Source organism: Herpailurus yagouaroundi, unplaced genomic scaffold (genome assembly GCF_014898765.1).
Source record: "Herpailurus yagouaroundi ecotype Mexico unplaced genomic scaffold, PumYag 141, whole genome shotgun sequence".
Taxonomy (NCBI): Eukaryota; Metazoa; Chordata; class Mammalia; order Carnivora; family Felidae; genus Herpailurus; species Herpailurus yagouaroundi.
In genome coordinates, this window is record NW_024412396.1 from 144684 (window position 1) to 151799 (window position 7116).

General features: G+C 40.3%; 1 pseudogene; it reads left to right on the forward strand.

Annotated features, from left to right (window-relative positions):
* LOC121031353 (vacuolar protein sorting-associated protein 29-like) overlaps positions 1-732 on the forward strand; it is a 13250-nt pseudogene extending 12518 nt beyond the window's left edge.
* The last annotated feature ends 6384 nt before the right edge of the window (positions 733-7116 follow it).

The following is a 7116-nucleotide window of genomic DNA, read 5'->3' on the forward strand; positions in this document are numbered from 1 at the left end:
AAGGAAGGAAGGAAGGAAGGAAGGAAGGAAGGAAGGAAGGAAGGAAGGAAGGAAGGGCTTTTCTAAAATGCAAGAGGGTTGCAGAGGAGCCCAAGAAAGAAGGCAGGAGCAGTTGTGGTGACTAAGCTGAGCCCAGTGACAGGATGCTTCCCACATTAACCAAGTACTCCAATCCATATCTGAAAGAATCCCTAAAGATGAAGACTGTTCTCTCTTCATTTGGTGTTGGTATTAGGAGACCTACACATTCCATACCAGTCCAACAAGTTTGCTGGCTACATTTAAAAAAACTGCAGGTCCCAGGAAAGAGTCAACACACTCTCTGTACTGGAAACCTTTGCCCCAAAGAGAGTTAAGACTATCTCAAGACTCTGGCCAGTGATGTTCATGTTGTGAGAGGAGACTTCAATGAGAATCTGAATTATCCAGAACAGAAAGTTGTGACTGTTGGCAGTTCAAAATTAATTTGATCCATGGGTATCATGTTACTCTATGGGGAATATGGCCACCTTAGCCCTGTTGCAGAGGGAGTTTGATGTGAATATTCATATCTTGAGACACACACACAAATTTGAAGCATTTGAGCATGAAAATAAATTTTACAATAACTCAGGTTCTGCCACTGGGGCATATAATGCCTTGGAAACAAACATTATTCCTTCATTTGTGTTGATGGATATCCAGGCTTCTACAGTTGTCACTTATGTGTATCAGCTAATTAAAGTAATGTGAAAGAAAAATGAATACACAGAAATCTTTTTTTTTAATATTTTTGAGAGAGACAAAGTGCAAGCAAGGGAGGAGCAGAGAGAGAGGGAGGGAGACACAGAATCTTAAGCAGGCTCCAGGCTTTGAGCTGTCAGCACAGAGCCACACATGAACCACGAGATCATGACCTGAGCTGAAGTTGGACGCTTAACCAACTGAGCCACCTAGGTGCCCAGAATACAGAGAAATCTTAAGGCCAGGACTGTCTTGCTGCTTTTTTCATTCCCTTGTCCAAATCAAGTAGTTAAACATTTATGAGCCAAAAAATTGTATCACTTTTATAATATTTTACAGTAAAATACAGTATCATTCTCTGTTAATACCATGTTTTAAGCTTCTTGTACTCTATAAGAATATATTCCACTTCTGTGTATTATTTCTATGAAAAAGTGTCCACCGCACACTAAATGGTCGTATGTTAAGAAGAATTTACCCTTGTAAGTACCTTTAAAGTTGATATCTGGAACTTTACTACAAAAGCAGTGCGTGAGTAAAAAGAATTGTAGACTTTCTTGTTTACATTTTTTCTCAGCAATAAAACAGCTACCTTTCATTTATAAATAAATAAATAAATAAATAAATAAATAAATAAATAAATGCAAAGGAATAGCCATAGAAATAGACGGACTCAGCATCAAGTATGTTGAGTGACATTCACAATGAGGTTGACAGTTCTGCAAGGTCAAGTCATCTTGACAACGAATCCCCTGGCCTTTCTCCAGCCTCTTCTGAACTCTTCACTAAACTCTGAAGCATACACAAGTCTGGTGCTCAAGGAAAGGGAGCTTCAGTGCTTCCAGAGCCAGCTTTATGTGATCTCCCAGGCATGTTATCCACAGGGCAAACTCAAGTGGAAGACAGAAAAGCCCTCAAGGGCTTTTAAAAGGTAAAGTATCTTTTAATACCAAATCCTCCTTTGCCCAAAGGCCTGAGTTACTGAATAAGCCAGACCCTGTCAGGAGGACAATCACTGTGGTTGTCCACACAGGCCCTTCACTGTGGTTTGCTGACATCTCTCTCTGCCAGAGTACCCGACTGGTCTCCTGCCTTTTTCTATCTTCTCTGAGACCTGGAAGGGAGACATATGGTTACTGCTCACTTCATAATGGGTAACTGGAGGCCTTACCATAGGAGAGGAATAAGAAAGCAGTAAGGGTCAATGGAACTTCCTGCCTCCATCACTATATTCTGAACACAAAACTATCAAGACTTCATTTTTTGTTTTAGTGCTTTTTCCTCTGCTTCATCCTCCAGTTCAACTTTCTCTACTGTCTTTATATCTTGCCTGAACTAAATTTTGAGACTCTCTTCATATTTTTTTTTTTACGTTTATTTTTGAGAGAAGGAGACAAAACATGAGTGGGGGAGGGACAGAGAAAGAGGGAGACACAGAATTGGAAGCAGGCTCCAGGCTCTGAGCGCTCAGGTCAGAGCCTGATGCGGGGCTTGAACTCACACAGACTGTGAGATCATGACCTGAGCTGAAGTTGGATGCTTAACCGACGGAGCCACCCAGGCGCCCCAGGAGACTCTCTTCATAAACTCAACATAAACTCAATGGTGAAACTTCACTTGAAATGTTTCCTCAGCCCCACCTGAGGACTTTTCTAGTGGAAAAACCATCAAATCAAAATACGAAATTGTGTGCCAAACATCTTAAAAATGTGTACATATGATCTGTTTCCAATAATTTTTTCTAAAGGAAAAAAATAACAGATTCCCAGAAAAAGTGCATGAAAGTACAAGCTCCCTAGCCAAAGCAATCTTGAAAAAGAACAAAGCCAGAGGCATCACAATTTCAGATTTCAAGGAGACCTGCAAAGTGTTAGTATACTACAAAGTGTTAGTAATCAAAACAATATGGTACTGCCTCAAAAGTATAACCCTTTGCTCCTACATTTTCATCCTTAAATTTAGTGTCTTTTTGCGAGAAAACACAGCTGCATTACTATAAACATATACACAGATGCTTCTGATTATATTTAACACTCTGATCCAAGGCTTAAGGCCAACTCATTCTTCAGCTTAGACTCAGGCCTCTTTTCCCCTAGAGATTGGATCAATTTAGACCTCAGTTAAAGAAATGCTTTCTGAGATCTAGCCAAAACTTTATCATTATATTCCTAGATGAGTCCTCTGGGAAAAGTCAGATAATCCAGAAGGGTCAGAAGCAAACCTTGGCACATATATTCAAAAGTACATGCAGCTGAAAGTAAGGCCTGAGTGCACACACAGAGTGTTCTGGATCACCACACCTCCAAGATGGACCATGGAGAATGGAATAATCATGGCTCAGAATGGGTTTGCTATATACCCTCCTTTAGAAGCAGGGGTGTAATCACTCATTCCCAAATCAGGAGAGACCACAGTGCCCTTTGCAACTTCATGTAACCAGCTTGAGAAGGTCAATACAGTCACTGTATGGGCTTCAAATAATTGCTATTCTGGATAACTTTTTAAAAATATTTATTCTTTTATCTTGAGAGAGAGAGAGAGAAGGAGAGAGAGAATCCCAAGCAGGCTCCACCCTGTCAGCTCAGAGCCTGATTTGGGACTCGAACTCACAAACTGTGAGATCATAACCTGAGCTGAGATCAAGAGTCAGATGCTTAATGGGCTAAGCAACCAAGGTGACCCTATTCTTGATAATATTACCTTCCAACACTCACCCTCTTTCAGAAGCCTGCTAAGGAATGTGGATGCAAGCACCCCACTGTGATTAGTTTGGCTGCACACTTTCTCCTACTGAAATGAGAGAACAAGGAGGTTGAAACTGACTCCAGGAGAAAGAGAACATCTCCCCTCTACCAGATTCTATAATCCTCGCATAACAGCTTTAGGTAAGGCATAGCTCAGATTTCTTTGTAATGTCTTTTTCACTTTTCTCTAACCCTGTCTTCTGTTTTCTCCATATGAAAATGTGAGTTAAAATAGCTTCCTCCTAATAGACAGTGGTTACATTCTCAACTACATAACATAGCCTCCAGCATCAGAACTGGTCTAAATAAATCGTAGGTCACATGTGTTTTATTTATAAATATATCAGTAAATATAGTTAATAAAAATAACAGTATTTTACTTGAGATGTTAGCTGAACCACATGGGCCAAGAATAAGTTGTGAAATGAAAACTTCATTCTATACATTATTATTTGTTCAAATTATATATACTGGATTTCCTGACCCTGAATATGGGGCAAGAGATGGACATTTTTCTTTTTTTATTAAAAAAATTGTTTTTAATGTTTATCTTTGAGAGAGAGAGAGACAGAGTGCAAGCTGGGGAGGGGCACAGAGAGAGGGAAACACAGAATCTGTAGCAGGGTCCAGGTTCTGAGCTGTCAGCACAGAGCCTGACGTGGGGCTCAAACTCCCGAACAGTGAGATCATGACCTGAGCTGAAGTCAGATGCTTAACTGACTGAGCCACCCAGGCATACCAGGACATTTTTCTATTAAAGGACATGGTGGGGGCGGGGGGATGTCATTTATAGACTATAAACACATTCCCTTTAAGAGGGAATAGTTTAAAACAGTTCACATACCTATTTAAAAATGAGAGGGAAATGTTGTAAAGGCCATCTAATAAAAACATTTAAAGATAGGGACAATTAGAGACAGAAGACAGCAAGAAACAGTATACACACACAATACACACATCCTTACAGCATGATTATTACTTAGCAACAATAAGAAAGCTCACAACACTAGGGGCGCCTGGGTGGTGCAGTCGGTTAAGCGTCCGACTTCAGCCAGGTCACGATCTCGCGGTCCGGGAGTTCGAGCCCCGCGTCAGGCTCTGGGCTGATGGCTCAGAGTCTGGAGCCTGTTTCCGATTCTGTGTCTCCCTCTCTCTCTGCCCCTCCCCCGTTCATGCTCTGTCTCTCTCTGTCCCAAAAATAAATAAACGTTGAAAAAAAAATTAAAAAAAAAAAAAAGATGGCTCCTGTCATGGGCGTCCTCCTGTTTACTTGGACTGATAGTGCATCCTCATAACAAACAAAATCTTTGCTGTCTTGCTTTTGTTTTTAGCCAACTGGAGTTTTCCAGTATTTGCATTTAACTTTTTTCCTCTGGCTATAGATAATTATTTCCCCAATTGGTTACTATTAGGCATGTTCATTGATTAAGACAACAAATATTTAATAAACACTCATACCAGATAGTGTCCTAGTTTCTGGGAATATGTTGGTGAGCTAAGTAATGTCCTCCTCCTGATTTTTACCAGAAATCTGGAATCGAGTAACAAATTTAGACATGTGAATATTGGCAGAGCAGAGAGAAGGAGTGAGATAGGGACGTTCCAGGCCTTGATATGGGCCACACATAGCATAATCAAGTATCAGTATGGCTGGAGTGGGGCTAATAGGAGGAAAAGTGGCAGGAAATTAGGACATGGAGGAAGACCTTATTGGCCTTCTTAGCCATGGAAAGGAATTGGGAGGTATGTTAACTGTGTTTAAAAGATTGAGAGCAAGTAGTTGACATGATCAGGTTTTTAAAAAACTGTCATCTAGCTATTATGTGACTAACAGTCTTGGCATATAAAAATGGAAACAAGCAATTTAAGAGGTTTTTGTAAGTAGTCAAAATGAGAATTCCATGGTAGGGTACACCAGGGTGAAAGCTGATAAGAATGCTAAAAATTGTGCACATTCTGAATGTTTTGAATATGAGGCCTAGAGTATTTGCTGATGGTTTGGGATGTAGAGTAGTGAGAGGGATAGAAGTGATGTGGCCAAAGTGTATGGCCTGGGCAACTGAGTGAATGGAGGTGCCATGTAGTGATATGGCAGAGAAAGAAGGATTGGCTAGTCTGAGGGGAGAATAATGAAAAAACAGTTTAGTCATAGGCATGTTACATTAGATATCAAATGGAGATGTTAAGTAAGAAATTGGGTAGAAAAATCCAGGTTGCAGAAGAGATTTCATAGCTAGGGAGAGAAAAATCTGGCTTTATCTCACATAGTTTTTATTTTTTTTATTTATTTTTTATTTTTTTTTCAACGTTTATTTATTTTTGGGACAGAGAGAGACAGAGCATGAACGGGGGAGGGGCAGAGAGAGAGGGAGACACAGAATCGGAAACAGACTCCAGGCTCTGAGCCATCAGCCCAGAGCCTGACGCGGGGCTCGAACTCCCGGACCGCGAGATCGTGACCTGGCTGAAGTCGAATGCTTAACCGACTGCACCACCCAGGCGCCCCAATCTCACATAGTTTTTATATCAAGGGGCTAGTGTCAGGTCACTTACAGAAGAGTATAGTTGGAGAAGGAAAAATATCAAGGATTATGTCCTGAAAAAAACATATACAGGTCAGGTCAATCAGGAGGAACTCTGACATAGAAGCCTGAAATAATATACAAGGAGAAATGAAACCGAACAGTCCATGCACAGATCTCGAATTGTTCAAATCTCAGAATGCTTTCAGTGACATAACACTATAATTATTTTTAGTTTACCTGGCAAAATGTATATAAACTGTCACTGTGAGGTACTTTCCCTGCATGTGATAAATTTCAGCTGAGGACTGAAGCTTGTGTATTCTAGTTAGGGAAAATCTCTGTTAAAAAAGAATCATTAGTGTTTAGTCTGAACCTCATTCATTCATACCAATTTAATTTAAAATGTTATTCAAGGTGAGAATATAAGAAACTTACTCCTCTTCAGCAACAATTTTTTAAATGCAAAGAGAACCAAGTTAAAAATGAGGAGTACTTTGAAGAATTTTGCATATGTCACTAAATATGGAGAGAAAATTTGCTGTAAAACATCATTGATTAAAAGTTGAGGTTTCTGGGACACCTACGTGGCTCAGTCCATACAGCATCAGACTGTTGGTTTCAGCTCAGTTGTGAGATCGAGTCCGGTGTCAGGCTCCATGCTGGGCATGGAGGCTGCTTGGGATTCTTTCTTTCTCTCTGTGTCCCTCCCCTACTCTTGCCTGTGCTCGCTCTCTCTCTCTCTCTCTCTCTCTCTCTCTCTCTCTCTCTCTCTCAAAATAAATAACTGCTTTTAAGTTGATGTTTCTGACCTAGGTTGAAGCCTCTCAATGACAAGAAAGCATCTAATTAATTTTATATAGTGCTGAGGACACTAAACAAAGGCAGGTGTTTAATGGCCCACGATGGGTATGGTGATCCTGATGGTAAAGCTGTAATAAGCATCCACATCTCCAAGTGCCTTATTCCTCCCAATATCACTGGGTCAAAGAATGCTGAAAATGTTAAATCTAAAACTGTGCTAATTGAATTGTAAAGAAAATCAGAGACTATCTTAATGAGAAAACTTCTGCAAAGTCATCTGTAACATGGTAATGTCTTGTTATTGCAGTTTGAGGGAGAGAAAC